Source organism: Entelurus aequoreus, linkage group LG05, assembly GCF_033978785.1.
Source record: "Entelurus aequoreus isolate RoL-2023_Sb linkage group LG05, RoL_Eaeq_v1.1, whole genome shotgun sequence".
NCBI classification, from domain to species: Eukaryota; Metazoa; Chordata; class Actinopteri; order Syngnathiformes; family Syngnathidae; genus Entelurus; species Entelurus aequoreus.
The window spans coordinates 73,676,343-73,696,502 of NC_084735.1; the positions used below are offsets into that span (position 1 = coordinate 73,676,343).

Consider the following 20,160-nt stretch of genomic DNA (forward strand, 5'->3'; position numbering starts at 1 on the left):
TGAATATGGTTGGAAAATGAGTGTTTCCATGGGCACATAATGCCGGTAGTACACGCAAAAACCACATTTAAATATTGTACACACAGTCTTAGTAGATCACACGGCCACTAATAATGCACACCATTTTATAGTTTGTCCATGTTTAGCGCATGTTATTTGACAGCTGCAGCTACCACTACAGAAAAATAAATAAATACAAATACATTCTCAGATTACACAGTCTTGTGAGCCCATTGTAGTTCACCAGAGAGTAACAGCTAATGTAAATTTTTCAACCTTTCAAGGTTATCATTGTCAAATGCTTACAATTTTTGTCTACAAAGAAAGTATATAACAACCTTCTGCAGTAGGACATGGGCATTAAATTAGTTTTAAGTGGCATTTAAAAGATTAAATTAGATTTGCTGATACCTGCAGAAACCCTATAATAGATGTGTGCTGCTGAAAATTTTGGAGAACAAAATAATATGAATATGGTTGGAAAATGAGTGTTTCCATGGGCACATATAGCCGGTAGTACACGCAAAAAACACATTTAAATATTGTACACACAGTCTTAGTAGATCACACGCCCACTAATAATGCACACAATTTTATAGTTTGTCCATGTTTAGCGCATGTTATTTGACAGCTGCAGCTACCACTACAAAAAAATAAATAAATACAAATAAATTCTCAGATTACACAGTCTTGTGAGCCCATTGTAGTTCACCAGAGAGTAACAGGTAATGTAAATTTTTCAACCTTTCAAGGTTATCATTGTCAAATGCTTACAATTTTTGTCTACAGAGAAAGTATATAACAACCTTCTGCAGTAGGACATGGGCATTAAATTAGTTTTAAGTGGCATTTAAAAGATTAAATTAGATTTGCTGATACCTGCAGAAACCCTATTATAGATGTGTGCTGCTGAAAATTTTGGAGAACAAAATAATATGAATATGGAGGGAAAATTAGTGTTTCCATGGGCACATATAGCCGGTAGTACACGCAAAAAAGACATTTAAATATTGTACACACAGTCTTAGTAGATCACACGCCCACTAATAATGCACACAATTGTATAGTTTGTCCATGTTTAGCGCAGGTTATTTGGATCTTAGTCGACCAGGTCCTTCGTATCCGAGCAACAACATGATCATATTAGAATCTTTTCTCCATCCCCTTCTTTCTATAAACGTCCACATGACCAGTCGTCAGTGGTTGTAACACAAAAGCCTTAGTGCTTTTTCTTTGACTTTGAGTGGGGATGACAGCATTGAATTGCTAAGCCACTTTCGCTTATGCAAATGTGGCAGTCCGGGGATTTCAACGAGCTTGTTCTATTAGCTGGGGGCACGTTGGACACGCTCTAGATCCATTTGGCCGCCAGCTGCCAGACATTCGCTTCTTTTAACCTCCATCAACCCAGCAAGACTATTGGAGGTGACGCCTGTGCGTTATTCCTTTGATATGTTGCCCGTCGCTAACGAGGTGAGGTGTCGCTTTTCGACCAATGAGCATCCCAGCACAACATCAACTTGAGCATGTTAGCATCCGGAATCTGCATGATACCGAATCACAGCTAACCGAGTTTGCACAAGGTTTTTGAACGCCGACATATTTAGGAATTTAAGCCGGTCAAACCACTTTAGGTCAAAAAATATATTTGCATATGCAAAAGTGCAATATATGTATCTGTACAGTAATCTATTTATTAATATCTGCACCTTATTGCTCTTATTGCAATATTACCCTTCGAGTGCAATACATCCGACACTGATTGTTATTTATTACTCCGGTACTCTTCTCTTGTTCTGTTTATTGTACAGTATTGCTTATTAATTTTATTGGATAGTAGTCTGTTTATTTCAATTCTTTGTTTTTTTTCTTTATTACCTTTTGTGTAATTTATTTTTACCCCATATTTGTTTCCACTACCGCACCTTAAATTGGAGTCCTTAATCTCGTTATATGCAAATATAATGACAATAAAGTCCATTCTATTCTATTCTATCCTGCACTACCATGAGCTAATGCAACGAAATTGTGTTCTTATCTGTACTGTAAAGTTCAAATTTGAATGACGATAAAAGGAAGTCTAAGTCTAATATTTTTTGGGTTCATAATCAACGTTCACAGGCTGTTGGAATGAAATGCTAAAGCAACAAGTGGCATTACTAATTGTAACTATAGATAGTTTTAACCAATCAGAAGCCAGAACAAAGTCAGTTTGTCGTGTTGAAATAGTGTTAAACGTTAAAACACGTCAATACAAGTTTGAAAATGTAATACATTTTTTTAACATTTTTTATTTGAATGTATTCAATGGAAAAAATAAAAATAAAAAAGATAAAGTTTGTGAGCTAAAACTAAAATAAAAAGTTGTACTGTGAAGTTTTGGCCTGAATCAAAAATTAAAAATATATATTTTGTCTGTAGTAAATAAAACAAATACTGAAATTAAAGCTAAAATACAAATATTGATGATTTTACCATTTTTTTTTAGGTTGAAAAATACATTAAGAAGCACATTTCATCACAGATTTCAAATTGAAACCCAAAAAATGGGCTAAAGTCTGTGAACTCAATCTTAAAATGTTATACTGTAAAAAATTTTGGGGGCTGAATTTAAAAAAGGAAAAATAGTCGTGCGTTTATTTTGCCAAGTCAGAGTCAGTTTGTTGTGTTAAAATAGTGTCAATCATTAAAACACTTCAATACAAGGTTGAAAAATAAATTGTATTTAATCAAATTTTTTATTTGAATGTTTTCATTGTAAAAAAATAAAAAAATAAAAAATAAAATAAAAAAAGCCAAAGTTTGTGAAGTAAAACTTAGATAAAAAGTTGTACTGTGAAGTTTTGGCCTGGATTTAAAAAAACAACAAAAAAAACAGTAGTTTGTCTTTAGTAAATACAAAAATACTGAAATTAAAGCTAAAATATGAATATTGATGATTTTTAAAAAATTTTAAGAAGTAAGTGTTAGTGTAAGTATTATTAAAACTTAAACTTTTTTGGAATTTTGCTTATCATTCACATGTTGTTGTTTTTTAAGGCATTCAAACTTGTAAATAAATGTTAGCAAAAGTCAGTTAATAAGGCAGCTATTAGCAGCCCTTTAAAAAACATCCAAAACACATGAACAAAACTCCATTTACATGTCGAGCCCTGAATATTAACCAAGTATTAGGGATATTGTTGTCATAAGCGCTAACTGAGACAAATAATTTTAGCCGCGCCGGGATCACAGAGCGCTAACTACTGTAGCTAATGCTGCTATATTGACATATTGAGACGGTGAGCTGCTGCATCGCCTCTAAGTTGTTGAAAGTTAATTACAAATCATGCCTCTCACCTGGATAGTAGAAGGATCTGGCTATAAACCGAGAAGTTAGTCAACTTTGACACACAACCTAGACCTGGATATGGTGAAAAAGACACGGAAAGGCGCTAATTTTTGGCCACCTTTTGTTTTTTTAACCCTTCGTGAGGATTATGACTAATTTTTTATCTAAACGGGAAGATATACACATCCCATCAGTTGGCATCCCAGTGAGAGCAGACATTGTACTGTAAGTGATTGTTTGTTATGTTTGTCGTTTGTATTTCTTGGTTAGCACATAGCAATACTGCTACGTGATGCTTAGTGTTTCACTAAAGCTGGATCTGTTTAGCACTCAGATTCTCAAACTTGTACCTCACCCTCCTTATATTCAGGCTCAAAAATAAAAGTTGCTTGATCATTGTTTGTCCCAAAGTAGTCTTTGTTGACTCTCATTAAGTATTTCATGATTATTAGTGTTGTTGTTGAAGGGAAAAGCAAACGTTGTGATGCGTCTGTGAAATGAATATGCCACCGTATGCTTAAAATTACCCAAATACATAAATATTACATGTTAATATGAATGTGCCTTTTACTACATTACATATATACTTACAGTGTGTATACAAAATGCCGATGGAGGTTTTTGGATGTTTTTTTTTCATAGCGGTTTATAGGCGAAACAGAGCGACTCACATTACCTTCATTGATAGCTGCCTCTGGCTAGCGTTTATTTACGATTTAGAATGCATAAAAACAAGGAAAATGTATCTGTGTTTGTCTTACATAAGGATTGTGACTGATAGGCAAAAGTCCAAAAAAGTGCAGTTCATTTTAAAAAGTTATTAAAAATTCACACGGCCTTAAAAAAAAGTAATATTTGGAGAATAAAATAATTTACGTATAAGGCAAAAAAAACAATGTGAAATTACAGAAGGTCATATGCACATGGGGATTGGTAACGAGAAGTAGTTACTCACACTTGAATATAAGTTACACATATTAAAATGCTATTTTGTCCCTGAGTTTTCACATTTTTTATTTTAATTGAAAAACATTTTTACAAAATAGCAAAAATGATCAGAAAAATGCTGCAATGTTACAATAATTGCGTTTTACAGCTGAGCTACAAAAAAAAAAATCTGAGAATGAAGTCGTAAAGTTACGAGAAAATCACAATATTATTTTGGACAAAATGTAACAGAAATATAGTCTGATTTTTTTTGAGGGGTGCACATGGGTTGAAGATTACAGGAAAATAAAGTCATAATGTTAAGTTTTTTTGTTTTTACAAAAAAAGATGTTCAAGAAAAAAGTAATTACATTATAAAATGTAAGTGTTGTTTTTTTTTGTGTACAATTGACATTTTGTGCAAATAGGTTATAAATTATAAGGATATAGTTTAAATTTTCCAAGAACTAATCCTGTGATAAAAATAGTGTGATAGTTTAAGAAAAGGTTGTAAAGTTGCAAAAATGTTGCAAAATGTTTCAAAGTTACAGGATTAGAAAGATAATCTTTGTGGGAAAAAAACAGTTAATCACCTTGGAGTTCAGTACAAAGTGCTAAATGATGCTAATGTTATTAGCATTACCACGCTCATAGTGTTGACAGAGTAATTATTAAAAAAGGAGGATGAAGCCTGTGCAAGTTACAATAGCTAAAGTACCAATGATAGTCACACACACACAGTAGATGTGGCGAAATTATTGTCTGCATTTGACCCATCACCCTTGATCACCCCACGGGAGGTGAGGGGAGCAGTGAGCAGCAGCGGTGGCCGTGCCTGGGAATCATTTTTGGTGATTTAACCCCCAGTTCCAACCCTTGATGCTGAGTGCCAAGCGGGGAGGTAATGGGTCCCATTTTTATAGTCTTTGGTATGACTCGGCCGGGGTTTGAACTCACGACTTACCCATCTCAGGGCGGACACTCTAACCCAGGTGTGTCCAAACTTTTTCCACTGAGGGCCGCACACGGAAAAATTAAAGCATGTGGGGGCCATTGTGATATTTTTCATTTTCAAACCATAACAAAATATATGGATTTTTTAATTATTTTACCTTTAGGGGTCCCGGGGACCATAAAGGGTCTCAGTCAATAAAATGTTAAAAATAAATCAGATTATTACTATTTTTTAATTATTTAATGCTTACAGTAAATCTCTATATCAACGTCAAGTTGATATAAAGTAATACAAATTAAAAAAAATGTTTTATGGCTTTTCTGTCAAAAACAACTTAGTTTTTTTTTTATAGTAAAACTGAAATATGCAGTATTTAGTCATTAGAGCTTTAAAATATCAATAATGCAGGACACCATTGATTTTAATTATTCCATATTTTTGAGTAATCACAGTGAAAAGATAAATAAAAAATGACTAAATATATTTAGGATCCGAAAGGTGCCCCACTCATAAAGTGATACATTTTCATTAGATGTTTCTTTTACTTTCAACACTTAAGTTACGAGATCAACTTCAGATATATCTGTCGATTTTATTTTTATGCGCTTTTGTCAAAGAAAACTTTGATGTTGTTATATGGCTACTACACAATATATGCAATTCTTACCACATAAAACATTTTAAAGTGAAATATTTGAAGTAATTGGAGCCCTGAAAATAATTCATTATAACATGGATTTTTTTGTCATTATTTTTTTTTTGGAGCAATGGCAAAAAAAGAAAAATACAGAAAGACAAAAGAAAAAAATAACAGCCTACATGGCAGCTTTTGTGTCAATATTGCAACTTTTTGTCATTAGATTTCACCTCATTCCACTTTTTTTAATGTTCTTTTTTATTTTTACAATAGTATTTCCAGAATGTGTGGCGGGCCGGTAAACATTTAGCTGCGGGCCGCAAATGGCCCCCGGGCCGCACTTTGGACACCCCTGCTCTAATCACTAGGCCACTGATTGGTGCAAAAGCATAATCATTCTTAAATAAATAAATTCATAATTCCCACAATTTTAGCCAATCAGAAACCTGAAGAAAGTAATTTCTGGAAAAGCCACATTGACAACAATGCAAATAAATTGAGAAAAATGCTAAGTCATACATTAAGACTGATAGAGATGTACACCAAAACTGAACAAAGATAGTTTTTACTGTTTCTTTTAGGAATATTTCTGTTACTGTCTGCACAAACGCTACCAGAATAAAAAAAAAAAAGTGTGCTTGGCGAACTTCCTGTGATGTTTGTAACAAAGGTAATTGAAACATGAACGCAATGAAACGCACACTTCATCATTTTCTGCAAGTACTGCAGTATTGATCTGTGGCGGATCAATACATAGCCTACTTATTGTATTATGTTGGCGGTAATGGAGCGCACAAATTCATGCAATGTTTCGACTCCATTTTTTTTTTTTTGTCAGACTGCATGTGGTGAAAGACGCTTTTGTGTGTTGCTGCTGATCATCTTCTCACAGCTCACATCACTAACTCTATGCAATGCTTTATGTGCTATGAGGCAAGTATCATCATTATATAGTATCCACCCTATAATGTTACAGTAGTCATACTCCTAGTAGGTGGAACAGCCACGGAATGTTCATAGCATCATGCAGTTTTCAACAAACAGGATTAAACCATTTGGGATTAACTTCTTTACCTCATCCTACTTAAAAAAGAAGCACTCCTCCTCTCTAGTGTTTTTTTTTTTTCCCCTTCTCATGCTTTTCCCAGCGGTGATCGTTTTCCAACAACGTCCAGAATTAGAAAATACAAAAACAGAATGTGCCAAGAGGAAACATACCTGCCAAAGGTATTATATTGTTCTGGTTCCTTATAGTAGCTGCTGCTCCACGGAGACACTCTCTAGAAACTGGAAGGTCCTGATGCTTTGTCTCCGCCTTATAAGACAAATACACTGACACTGAGTCAAATGTTTCTCAGAGGAAAAAGTTGTACGAATACCAGACAAAAATGTGTTTAAAAAAATGTTTATATATAAGTGTATATACAGTACAGGCCAAAAGTTTGGACACCTTCTCATTTCAATGGGTTTTCTTTATGTTCATGACTATTTACATTGTAGATTGTCACTGAATAAAGCCAAACTGCAGATAGAGCCAACGAGCTGGATTTGTTTTTCAACAGATTTAGCAACGCACCCCTTACTGGCCCTCCCCCCACTACTCCTGTTCTCACACCTCCACCTCCCCCTCCTTCTCTTTTACCTGCCACAGCCGTTTTTTTCCCCCCTCTCCCCTCCCCCACTTCCACCCCCACTGAGAAAGCCAGCCCGGTGTGTCTGACACCTGGACTTGTAAGACGGCAGCAGGAGAAAGTCAATCCAGCTAAGTCAGCAGGCCCTGACCGAGTCAACCCCTGGGTCCTGAAGACTTGCGCTGCTCAGCTAACTGGGATCCTGCACTTCATCTTCAACCTGAGTCTGAAGCTAGAACGGATACCAGTGCTATGGAAAACATCCTGCATAGTGCCGGTGCCCAAGAAGCCCATCCCATCGAGCTCAAATGACTTCAGACCTGTTGCCCTGACGTCCCAGGTCATGAAGGTCCTCGAGAGACTTGTGCTGGATCAGCTGAGGCCACTGGTGGCTCCTTCCCTGGATCCTCTACAGTTTGCATATCAGCCCCATGTAGGAGTGGACGATGCTGTTATCTACCTGCTGCATCATGCTCACTCTCACCTGGATGGTGGGAAGGGCACTGTGAGGATCATGTTTTTTGATTTCTCCAGTGCCTTTAACACCATTCAGCCAATTCTGATGAGTGACAAGTTGCTCAGGATGGGTGTCAGTTCATCCATTGTCTCCTGGATCACTGATTACTTGTCTGACAGGCCCCAGTTTGTGCGACTTGGGAGCTCCGTGTCGGATACTGTGGTCAGTGGTGTAGGTGCTCCACAGGGGACCGTCCTGTCTCCTTTCCTGTTCACCCTGTACACCTCAGACTTCCAATATAGTTCCAGGTCCTGCCACCTGCAGAAATACTCTGACGACTCTGCTGTGGTCGGGTGTATCGGAGAGGGGCGGGAATTGGAGTACAGGACACTGATCGCAGACTTTGTGGAGTGGTCTCAGGCAAACCATCTGGTCCTTGATGTGGACAAGACCAAGGAGCTGGTCATCGACTTCAGGAAGAGAGTGACCCCGGTGGAGCCCATCAAGATCCAGGGCCGGGAGGTGGCAGTGGTGGAGCAGTACAAGTACCTGGGAGTCCACTTGAACAGCAGACTGGACTGGAAGGACAACTGCAAAGCTGTTTACAAGAAGGGCATGAGCAGACTCTTTTTCCTGAGGAAGCTTAGGTCATTCAATGTGTGCAGCAAGCTGTTGGAGATCTTTTATCAGTCTGTTGTGGCCAGTGCACTGTACTTCGCAGTGGTTTGTTGGGGGAGCAGCACCAGGAAAAGGGACTCAAACCGGATTGATAATCTGATCCGGAAAGCCGGCCAAACTATTGGCGCGTAATTGGAGGCGTTTGTGTCAGTGAGGGACAGGAGGTCACTGGACAAACTGCTGGCCATCATGGACAATCCTTCCCACCCACTCCACCTGACAATTAAGGGACAGCGGAGTTCATACTCCAACAGGCTCCTTCAACTTCCTTCCCGCACTGTGCGATTCAAGAACTCCTTCATTCCACACTCCATCCAGCTGTATAATCACTCGCCATACAGCAATAGATGACATCTGCCTATTACCTGACACCTGACATGTTAGCTACTTCTCTTTGTTTATAAGGTCTATTTTCTATTTCCTGCTGGACCTACTCTCCATTTTATGCTGCTGCTGTCATATAGACTGTATATACTGTAATATTGTACATGGTCATTGGTTTATATTGTATATATGTTATAGACATAATATAATATATCTGTATATAAATTACTCTGTACACATATTATGTATATATTCGTATATATGTTAGATTTTTTATAGCTATATTAGTCTATTTATACCTGCATTGTCATTTCCATCATTGTAACTGAGCTACTGTGTTGAACAATTTCCCTTGTGGATCATTAAAGTTTGTCTAAGTCTAAGGCATCAAAACTATGAATGAACACATGTGGAGTTATGTACTTAACAAAAAAAAGGTGTAATAACTGAAACAATGTTTTATATTCTAGTTTCTTCAAAATAGCCACCCTTTGCCCTGATTACCGCTTTGCACACTCTTGGCATTCTCTCGATGGGCTTCAAGAGGTAGTCACCTGAAAGGGTTTTCACTTCCCAGGTGTCATAGTTTTGATGCCTTCAGTGACAATCTACAATGTAAATAGTCATGAAAATGAAGAAAACGCATTGAAATGAGAAGATGTGTCCAAACTTTTAGCCTGTACTGTATATATATATATATATATATATATATATATATATATATATATATATATATATATATATATATATATATATATACAAAGTGAGGTCCACATACACCCTGCAATTTTGCAAGTTCTCCCACTTAGAAATTAGGGAAAGGTATGAAATGTTCATCATAGATGTATTTCCACTATTAGAGACATAATCTAAAACGAAAAATCCGGAAATCACATTGTATGATTTTTGAATGATTTATTTGTATTTTACTGGGGTTCAAAATAATTGTCCAGGCCTGCTCTAAGCGGACTATTTGGGGTAGCCCCTCTGTCATCTCTTCTTAGCAATTAAAAGTTTTTTTGGTAGCATTCACTACTTTGTTGGCTAGAAGACTCAATGTGCTAAATTGGAAGGCTGCAGTGCCTACCTGCAACACCCGCTGGATTAGAGATTTTTTTTTTTTTCCTTAAATTGGAGAAAATTAGGCTTGATTGATTGATTGAGACTTTTATTAGTAGGTTGCACAGTGAAGTACATATTCCGTACAATTGACCACTAAATGGTAACACCCGAATAAGTTTTTCAACTTGTTTAAGTCGGGGTCCACTTAAATTGATTCATGATACAGATATATACTATCATATATACTATCATCATAATACAGTCATCACACAAGATAATCACATTGAATTATTTACATTATTTACAATCAGGGGTGTGGAGGGGAGGGGGGGGTGGGGGGGGTGGGGTATGGACATCAAGTAGTGGACATATAGAGAGAGAGAGAGATCAGAAGGCATAAGAAAAAGAATCTGCATTTGATTGTTTACATTTGATTATTAGCAATCCGGGGAGGGTGTTAGTTTAGGGTTGTAGCTGCCTGGAGGTGAACTTTTATTGCGGTTTTGAAGGAGGATAGAGATGCCCTTTCTTTTATACCTGTTGGGAGCGCATTCCACATTGATGTGGCATAGAAAGAGAATGAGTTAAGACCTTTGTTAGTTCGGAATCTGGGTTTAACGTGGTTAGTGGAGCACTGACACTGAATGGTTGTTCTGTGAAGTTTCAGGAAGTATGGCGTGGTTTCCTAAAACATGTAAAAGAGACTGATCTCAAAATGAAACTCGATTTGAAAAGTAATTGAAAGGTAGATCATTGATGAGCCTTTTGTCTGCTTTTACGTATTGCTTCTTCAATATTTGCCTGTACTGAAGCATGTTTTTTTATTTGATGAATAATTTTTGTGGGTTACTTGTTTGGGGGGAAAAAAAAGAACATTAGACATGTGTTTAATGTTAATTTTTGGTAAAGTTACATAGATGTATGAGACAAAGTAGTAGCGTTACGGGAATACAAATATTATTGCTTTCATAAAAAAGAGAAAGTTCATCCAATAAAAGCGAGTCAATGCTAATATTTTTATCTTGTCCAAACTGTTACGCCGTTATGAGTTTACAGTATCACACAATAATTCACGCGGGCGTGAAGCTTGTGCAGGTTTCTGCGATCGTTCCTTAGCGGACTCGTGTCAACATGTTTTCCTGCAAATAAATCCCCCTGTGGCTGAAGAGCATCTGTTTGCATGGATAAGATAGGAAGGGGTGCGGCCTCGCTTTAGGAATCTCTTGTCATTGGAAAAGACAGCCGCGGGAGGAACGGTGGCGGCCCCCGAGAGACCCCGCGGCAAAAACCTGCCGTGGCCGAGATAGGACGTGACAGCTGCACAAATGACTGTTGATTTGGGGGTTCCGTTTTGTTTTTCCCCCCCTCCATTTTTACGTTTTTCTTCCCCCTTCCCATCATATGAAACCTGACAGCAAACAAATGGAAACACAGAGGACATGCTGTCTACCGTCTTTGCTGTTTGCCATCGTTTTACTCGCAGAAGCACAGCTGTGTGTCACTTAGCAACCACCGATAGTATTCTAACTTACACAACTCCCGCTGCCTCAACAGAGCAAAAAGCATCACTAAGGACAGCACACACCCTGGCTTCCACCTGTTCGACCTGCTACCATCGGGCAGGCGCTACAGGTGCATCAGAGCCAGAACCAACAGGCTCAGAGACAGCTTGTCACCATCTTGAACTCTAACTTATTAATTTTAATTAATCACCCCTATACAATATCCTACCCTAATACCCTACTGTGCAATATTACCCTTCGAGTGCAATACATCCGACACTGATTGTTATTTATTACTCCGGTACTCTTGTCTTTTTCTGTATATTGTACAGTATTCTGTACTTCTATAGTGTTTTGTATATTGTACAGGATTGCTTATTATTGTTATTGGATAGTAGTCTGTTTATTTTAATTGTTAGTTTTTTCTTTATTACCTCTTGTGTCATTTATTTTTACCTCATATTTGTTCCCACTACCGCACCTTAAGTTGGAGTCCTTAATCTCGTTATAAGCACATATAATGACAATAAAGTCCATTCTATGCTATTCTTCTATTCTATTCTATTCTAACTTCTTCCTGTTAGCGCTAAGTAACTCACAATATTTAACGAGTAGCTTCAGTCCAGGTAGTACAGGGGTCGGCAACCCAAAATGTTGAAAGAGCCACATTGGACCAAAAATACAAAAACAAATCTGTCTGGAGCCGCAACAAATTAGAAGCCATAATACAAACAGATAGTGTGTCATGAGATATACATTGAATTGAGATGACTTAAAGGAAACTAAATGAGCTCAAATATAGCTACAAATGAGGCATAATGATGCAATATGTACATATAGCTAGCCTAAATAGCATGTTAGCATCGATTAGCTTGCAGTCATGCAGTGACCAAATATGTCTGATTAGCACTCCACACAAGTCAATAACATCAACAAAACTCACCTTTGTGTATTCACGCACAACGTTAAAAGTTTGGCGGACAAAATGAGACAGAAAAAGAAGTGGCATAAAACATGTCCTAGAAAGTCGGAGAAAGTTATACATTGTAAACAAACTAAGGTGAGTTCAAGGACCGCCAAAATTAGTAGGACAAAACGGCGCTCGCCAAATACTCGAATCAGTGAAGCATGTTTAATACAAACAGTGTGCTTTATAACAATTAGGGAGGTTTGTGTCATGTTTGTCCTCCTACAGTAACCATATTAAAACAAAAAATATATATTTTTTCCCCTCATCTTTTTCCATTTTTCATACATTTTTGAAAAAGCTTCAGAGAGCCACTAGGGCGGCGCTAAAGAGCCGCATGCGGCTCTAGAGCCGCGGGTTGCCGACCCCTGAGGTAGTATAACCTGTTTTTTTAACTCCTGAGTCTCCATTACGTTTTGTCCTCAGTAGACTTAGACTTCCTTTTTATTGTCATTCAAATCTGAACTTTACAGCACAGATAATAACGAAATTTCGTTACATAAGCTCATGGTAGTGCAGGATAAAAAAGCAATAAGGTGCATATATAAATAAATAATATATATATATATATATATATATATATATAAAATAAATAAATATATATAAATAAATAAATAGATTACTGTACAGATAAATATATTGCACATTTTCATATGCGTCCACGTTTATGGATGTATGTTATATTGTCTTTTTTATTCCAGCGAGTTAATCCATTTTGGGGGGAGTTGAGGGGATAATTTAATTATGATGCGTTCAAGAGTCTTACAGCCTGAGGGAAGAAGCTGTTACAGAACCTGGAGGTTCTGCTTCGGAGGCTGCGGAACCTCTTTCTAGAGTCCAGCAGTGAAAACAGTCCTTGGTGGGGGTGGGAGGAGTCTTTGCAGATTTTCTGAGCCCTGGTCAGGCAGCGGCTTTTTGCAATCTCCTGGATAGGAGGAAGAGGAGTCCTGATGATCTTTTCCGCCGTCCTCACCACTCTCTGGAGAGAGTATGTTGCCATAGTCAGAAAGTAGCCTTTTCATTAAGTTGAATGTGCCAGTCGTGTCTTTTCTTGAGTCCTACAAAGTGTTTATACTGTAAGTCAGTGGTTCTCACACTTTTTACACACATTTTGCATTGTAACATTTCACACAGTTTGAACAATATCACTGTGTTTGAATTAAATGATTCATAGACAGAGGTGGGTAGTAACATGCTACGTTTAATCCGTTACATTTACATAAGTACATTTTTGGATAAATTGTACTTGTCAGAGTAGTTTTAATGCTACATACTTGTTTTTTGTCCTGTCCAGCCATTCAGGCAAATCATATTGTTGATTTAGGTGTTCGAATTTGCTGTACAGATTTACTTTCCAAAAGAGAAGTGTTGGATACTACTCTTGTTGCCTTATTTGTATTTGACTTTATTAAAATAATTTATAATAATGTTTGGCGCTGCCGAGGAGGCGATAGAATAAGGAAAAAAAGGAAGACAGAGGGGGAAATTGCGGGGACAAGAGGGGGATAAGACAGAGAGACAACAACAACAACAGAACAACATCAGCAAATACGATATGTAGAAATTTGATAAGGAAAAGGATACCAGAGAAGCAGTTGGTGAAGTAAATATTAATAACTCCGAAATGACAACGAACATTATTGCAATAAAAAAATGGAACAATAAAAATACCAGTAGAAATAGCATTATTGATAATGAATAATAGCAATAATTACCTCTATTATCAACAGTACAAGTGTTTCAGATCCAACAATACATATATGTAATAATTACTTGCATTACAAAATAAAGCAGATAAAAGGAGGGGAGGAAAGAGAAGCGAACTGTATTAACCTTGTAGATTGTTATAGTAACAACAGTTTAAGCTTTGTCAGTGTGCCGTGTTTTACCCAGTTTCGCCCAGGGGAACAGCGTTAATATATGTTTGATGAAATGTGATTATATGCCTGAGTATATGTATGCATATGTACTTGTATATGTACGGTATGTGTATATGCATGTTTGTACAGTGTGTGTGTATGTACTGCATTTGTGTAGGTACCTATGTGTGTGGGTAAGTACCATTCTGTATCGTATTTGTATGTACAATATATTTGTCTTCCAGTGTGTGCGCGAGCCAAAGTGCGGCCCGAGCCACACAGAGAGCCCAACCCAAAACAACAGGTGTGTTGCCCAGGAAACAAGGGACCACCCCTGCCCCACACAGTCAGGCCGGCCAGCGACAGGACCCCCAGATCTGGGCCCACAGTGCCGCCTGGCAGGGCCTGGGGCAGGCCATAGACAGACGCGCCCAGCAGAGGACAAGGCACGGGAGAAGCAGGGGACAGCCAGCCCACCAGACCACACCCCAGGCGAGCAGAAAGACGGGACGCCCCGCCCAGAGAATCCCCGCCCCGTCCCACCAGCAACCGAGCCTCCACGAGCACAACCCCCTCCAGGAGAGCACGGCAGGACCCGCCCCAGGCCGCCCCGCCCAAGTCGGCCGCCGTAGGACCGCCCAGCACAGGGCCACAGGACCCACCCACCCCACCTGCAGGGACCCCAATGATGGAGATGAAACATCCAGCAACTGCCCTAGCGGATCCTTCCCCTGAGGGAGGAAAGAAAAAAAAAATCACAGACACGCTGACACACAAGGTCACTACTGCGGCAGCTGGCCGACATGCAACACTGCACAATACCCTACAGCGCACCAAGCTGCCACGATAGATGCGAGGACTACACCCAGCAAGTCCCAACCAAGACGGGTAGATGTACTTTTTACAAAAGAGACGCCACTTTTACTCTGTTACATTGAGTTTAATATTGATTGTTCCATTTATTTATTTATTTATATAGTAATAATTTATTTTGTATTAGTTAAGGCTTGCAAAGGCGAATTCATTTGTCAGCGAGCTTTCTTCCGGCAGGCACTGTCACATGACTTTCTTTGACGTTTGACTCCATTCCACCAATCGAACGCAGCCTACATTATTTGCAGAAAAAGCCAGTAGCGGGATCACGCCAAACAAGCACAAAGTACCCTTTCAGAAGCTGAAATAGGTCAGTATTTTTAAGGTATGTGATAAAATAGAAACCTACGTGTTTAATAAGTGTCGGAATGTTTCCAAAGAAGACACTTTGATTACATGACAAGATGCCAGCACATCCCGGCTGTTTTAGGAACTGGTGAACAGAAACTTCCTAACAGTATTTTGACACAAAAACTTTTTTCGTACACACAATGGAATTAATAGAGCGTAAAAATAATTTGTGTTTGCCTCGTTAGTCAGTAGACAGCAATAATAATTAGTGGTAGATCACATATGACTTCAAAACAGCATCTCATTCATTCAGTTTTTCCACAACGTCCTTAGTTATACTTTATTTAGTCATGTAAGAATTACACGTCCATGTACAATTTATTCAACGTCATTGAAGTGTAAACCAGCAATTATTCAATTATTCACTGCATAGTTTAGGTACGTGACAAAACATTTTGAATGCAAAATATTTTTTTAAAAATGACACTATTGCAAGACCTGGGAAAAGCTTTCAAATATTATTGGAACCATTGTGATCTGCCAAAAATTATGGAGCTGTGCATTTTTTAAGTTAAAAAATTACTACATTTTTGTCCTGGATTATCCATTAAGACAATAGAGAAATGTGTGACCTGCATTTTGGAAAGTGAACTTCAAAACAACATAGCTCCTTTGTCGCTTGTCATAAATGCATGAAATGAAAAGTAAATGTATTACTTAAGTAACCTGAAGAAAATCACTTAATGGAATAAATAAAAAATGTGATTGTTTAATTTTTCATTATTTAATTAAGTTGAGTAGCAATGTTATAATTACCAGAAAAATAGCTCTTAATGTCTAAATTTCCTGGAATTTTCGAATGGGGTTTTCTACAGACGGTACCTTTTTGAAAAGGCAATCTAAAAAAAATCTATTTATATTAAAAAATATATCATAAAATGCCTTTTTTAACAAATACCAGGGGTCCCAAAACTTTTTGGGGAATGTATATATGTGTATATATATTTATTTATTTATTTATTGCTGCGCAAGCGCAATGATGTCACGTTATCGATGGGAAAATGCATTTTCAGACAATATTATTTGCCTGAGCGGCTAGGAGACACTGAGAGTAACAAGCGGTAGAAAATGGATTAGAATGGACAGATTTAAAAAAATAATAATACATGTTTTAATTTATTTTTTATTTTTTTAAACTTGGGACTGTCCGGCCCGTGGGCCGTAGTTTGGGGACTCCTGCATTATACCGTGATACTATCTGACCATAGTGGAGTTTTTTTCTGAATGAAATGTTCCACAAATGCATAATGGCTGCCGCCTCGAAAAGACATTAAAAAACTACGATGGAATTTACAGACTGCATATTTCAGGATTTTAAAGACAGACAGTATATACCAACGCTAATATATATCATTAAAGCAATATCAACTTATCTTTGTGTGCATTTCTTTACGATCTTGTGACGTAAAATTTTGCGTGTTGATTTTTTTGTCGTCTTCATACAGACCCGAAAGTTTCGATGTCGAGGTACTTGCGGAAAATGTGAACTACATCATCAACCTATGTGCTTGTCAATTGGTACACAAAAATAACCCTACACAGAGAAAACAGCGACGCACACCGAAAATCACCTCAAACTGGGTGGTTACAAGTTTGTATCAACGGTAACTAGTCAACCAGTTGACTAAAATAGCAATCTTTTTGTATGTCTCTGATGATCCTAATAACCACAAGTATATTTTATACTCATCAAAACATGACCAAAAACACCATCAATCAATCAATCAATCAATGTTTATTTATATAGCCCTAAATCACAAGTGTCTCAAAGGGCTGTACAAGCCACAACGACATCCTCGGTACAGAGCCCACATACGGGCAAGGAAAAACTCACCCCAGTGGGACGTCGGTGAATGACTATGAGAAACCTTGGAGAGGACCGCATATGTGGGTAACCCCCCCCCTCTAGGGGAGACCGAAAGCAACGGATGTCGAGTGGGTCTGACATAACATTGTGAAAGTCCAGTCCACAGTGGATCCAACACATCAGCGGGAGTCCAGTCCACAGCGGGGCCAACAGGAAACCATCCCGAGCGGAGACGGGTCAGCAGCGCAGAGATGTCCCCAACCGATGCACAGGCTAGTGGTCCACCCGGGGTCCCGGCTCTGGACAGCCAGCACTTCATCCATGGCCACCGGACCTATGCAACTCCCCCTCGCAAGGGACAGGGGAGAAGAGGAGAGAAGAAAAGAAACGGCAGATCAACTGGTCTAAAAAAGGGGGGGTCTATTTAAAGGCTAGATTATACAAATGAGTTTTAAGATGGGACTTAAATGCTTCTACTGAGGTAGCATCTCTAACTGTTACCGGGAGGGCATTCCAGAGTACTGGAGCCCGAATAGAAAACGCTCTATAGCCCGCAGACTTTTTTTTGGCTCTGGGAATCACTAATAAGCCGGAGTTCTTTGAACGCAGATTTCTTGTCGGGACATATGGTACAATACAATCGGCGAGATAGGCTGGAGCTAAACCGTGTAATATTTTATACGTAAGTAGTAAAACCTTAAAGTCGCATCTTAAGTGCACAGGAAGCCAGTGCAAGTGAGCCAGTATAGGCGTAATATGATCAAACTTTCTTGTTTTTGTCAAAAGCCTTGCAGCCGCATTTTGTACCAACTGTAATCTTTTAATGCTAGACATAGGGAGGCCCGAAAATAATACGTTACAGTAATCGAGACGAGACGTAACGAACGCATGAATAATGATCTCAGCGTCGCTAGTGGACAAGATGGAACGAATTTTAGCGATATTACGGAGATGAAAGAAGGCCGTTTTAGTAACACTCTTAATGTGTGACTCAAACGAGAGAGTTGGGTCGAAGATAATACCCAGATTCTTTACCGAGTCTCCTTGTTTAATTGTTTGGTTGTCAAATGTTAAGGTGGTATTATTAAATAGATGTTGGTGTCTAGCAGGACCGATAATCAGCATTTCCGTTTTCTTAGCGTTGAGTTGCAAAAAGTTAGCGGACATCCATTGTTTAATTTCATTAAGACACGCCTCCAGCTGACTACAGTCCGGCGTGTTGGTCAGCTTTAGGGGCATGTAGAGTTGGGTGTCATCAGCATAACAGTGAAAGCTAACACCGTACTTGCGTATGATGTCACCCAGCGGCAGCATGTAAATACTAAAGAGTGCAGGGCCAAGAACCGAACCCTGGGGAACTCCGCACGTTACCTTGACATAGTCCGAGGTCACATTGTTATGGGAGACGCACTGCATCCTGTCAGTAAGATAAGAGTTAAACCAAGACAAGGCTAAGTCTGACATACCAATACGTGTTTTGATACGCTCTAATAAAATATTATGATCGACGGTATCGAAAGCGGCGCTAAGATCAAGAAGCAGCAACATAGATGACGCATCAGAATCCATCGTTAGCAATAGATCATTAGTCATTTTTGCGAGGGCTGTCTCCGTAGAGTGATTTGCCCTGAAACCGGATTGAAAAGGTTCACAGAGATTGTTAGTCACTAAGTGTTCATTTAGCTGCTGTGCAACAGTTTTTTCGAGAATTTTGGAAATAAACGGAAGGTGGGAGACCGGTCGGTAGTTTACCATGAGGTCAGGATCGAGGTTAGGTCTTTTGAGCAGAGGATGAATAACCGCTTTTTTGAATGCTAGGGGAACAGTGCCGGAGGAAAGTGATAAGTTTATAATATTTAACACTGATGGACCTAATAATACAAACAGTTCCTTGATAAGTTTCCCAGGAAGTGGGTCAAGTAAACATGTTGTTTGTTTTATCCCACTTACACGCTGTAATAATTCCTCTAATGTTATTTCATCAAAAATAGAGAGACTATTTTGGAGGGCAGTGTCCGTCGTATATACAGTCGTATTTGTGTTAATAGAGCCCAGTTGTAGCTGGGATGCGTTGTCTTTAATCTCCTTTCTAATGAGTTCAATTTTCTTATTAAAGAAATTCATAAAATCATCTGCCGAGTGGGTGGAGCTACTGGGAGGAGTCCCTTGTTGGGTTAGCGATGCTACTGTACTAAACAGAAATTTAGGATCGTTTTTGTTGAGGCGGATGAGATTTGAGTAGTATTTAGCTTTAGCTAAGGTAAGCATGCGTTTATAAGTTATTAAACTATCACTCCATGCTTGATGGAAAACCTCAAGTTTAGTCGCGCGCCATTTGCGTTCCAGTTTTCTACATGATAATTTATGAGCTCTAATTTCTTCTGTAAACCATGGAGTGCGCCTTTTAGGGGCCCTTTTTTGCTTTAGCGGTGCTATACTATCAATAATTTCGCGCAAGGCATCGTCAAAGTTGTTAGTGAGTTTATCAATAGAGCCGACATAATTTGGGAATGGTGCTATTACCGAAGGCAGTAGGTCAGCAAGAGTCATCGTTGTGGCAGCATTAATGTTGCGGCCGCTATAGCAGTTATTATTATTATTAGCTTGTTGACAAAGAGTCAAAACTTCAAATTTTATAAGGTAATGATCGGACATTGCTACTGCTAATAGCAGTGGAAAGTTGTACTTACCTGTTGAAAATTACTTGTGCTACTTTATTGGCATGTAGCATCCCCCTCTTCTACTGTATTTACATTCTCACATAGCTAATCCGGCTGAAACGACCACATGCGCCCTCTA

At 38.6% G+C, this 20,160-nt stretch overlaps 1 long non-coding RNA gene across 1 annotated transcript in view; it reads right to left on the reverse strand.

Moving 5' to 3' along the window:
- LOC133651020 (uncharacterized) overlaps positions 1–12,541 on the reverse strand; it is a 67,855-nt gene extending 55,314 nt beyond the window's left edge. Inside the window, exons 1-2 of the long non-coding RNA XR_009826350.1 lie at positions 12,448–12,541; positions 7,069–7,165 (exon numbers count right to left, since the gene is read on the reverse strand). This is a non-coding gene — a long non-coding RNA (uncharacterized LOC133651020). The remainder of the gene's footprint in view (positions 1–7,068; positions 7,166–12,447) is intronic.
- Between the last annotated feature and the right edge of the window lie 7,619 nt (positions 12,542–20,160).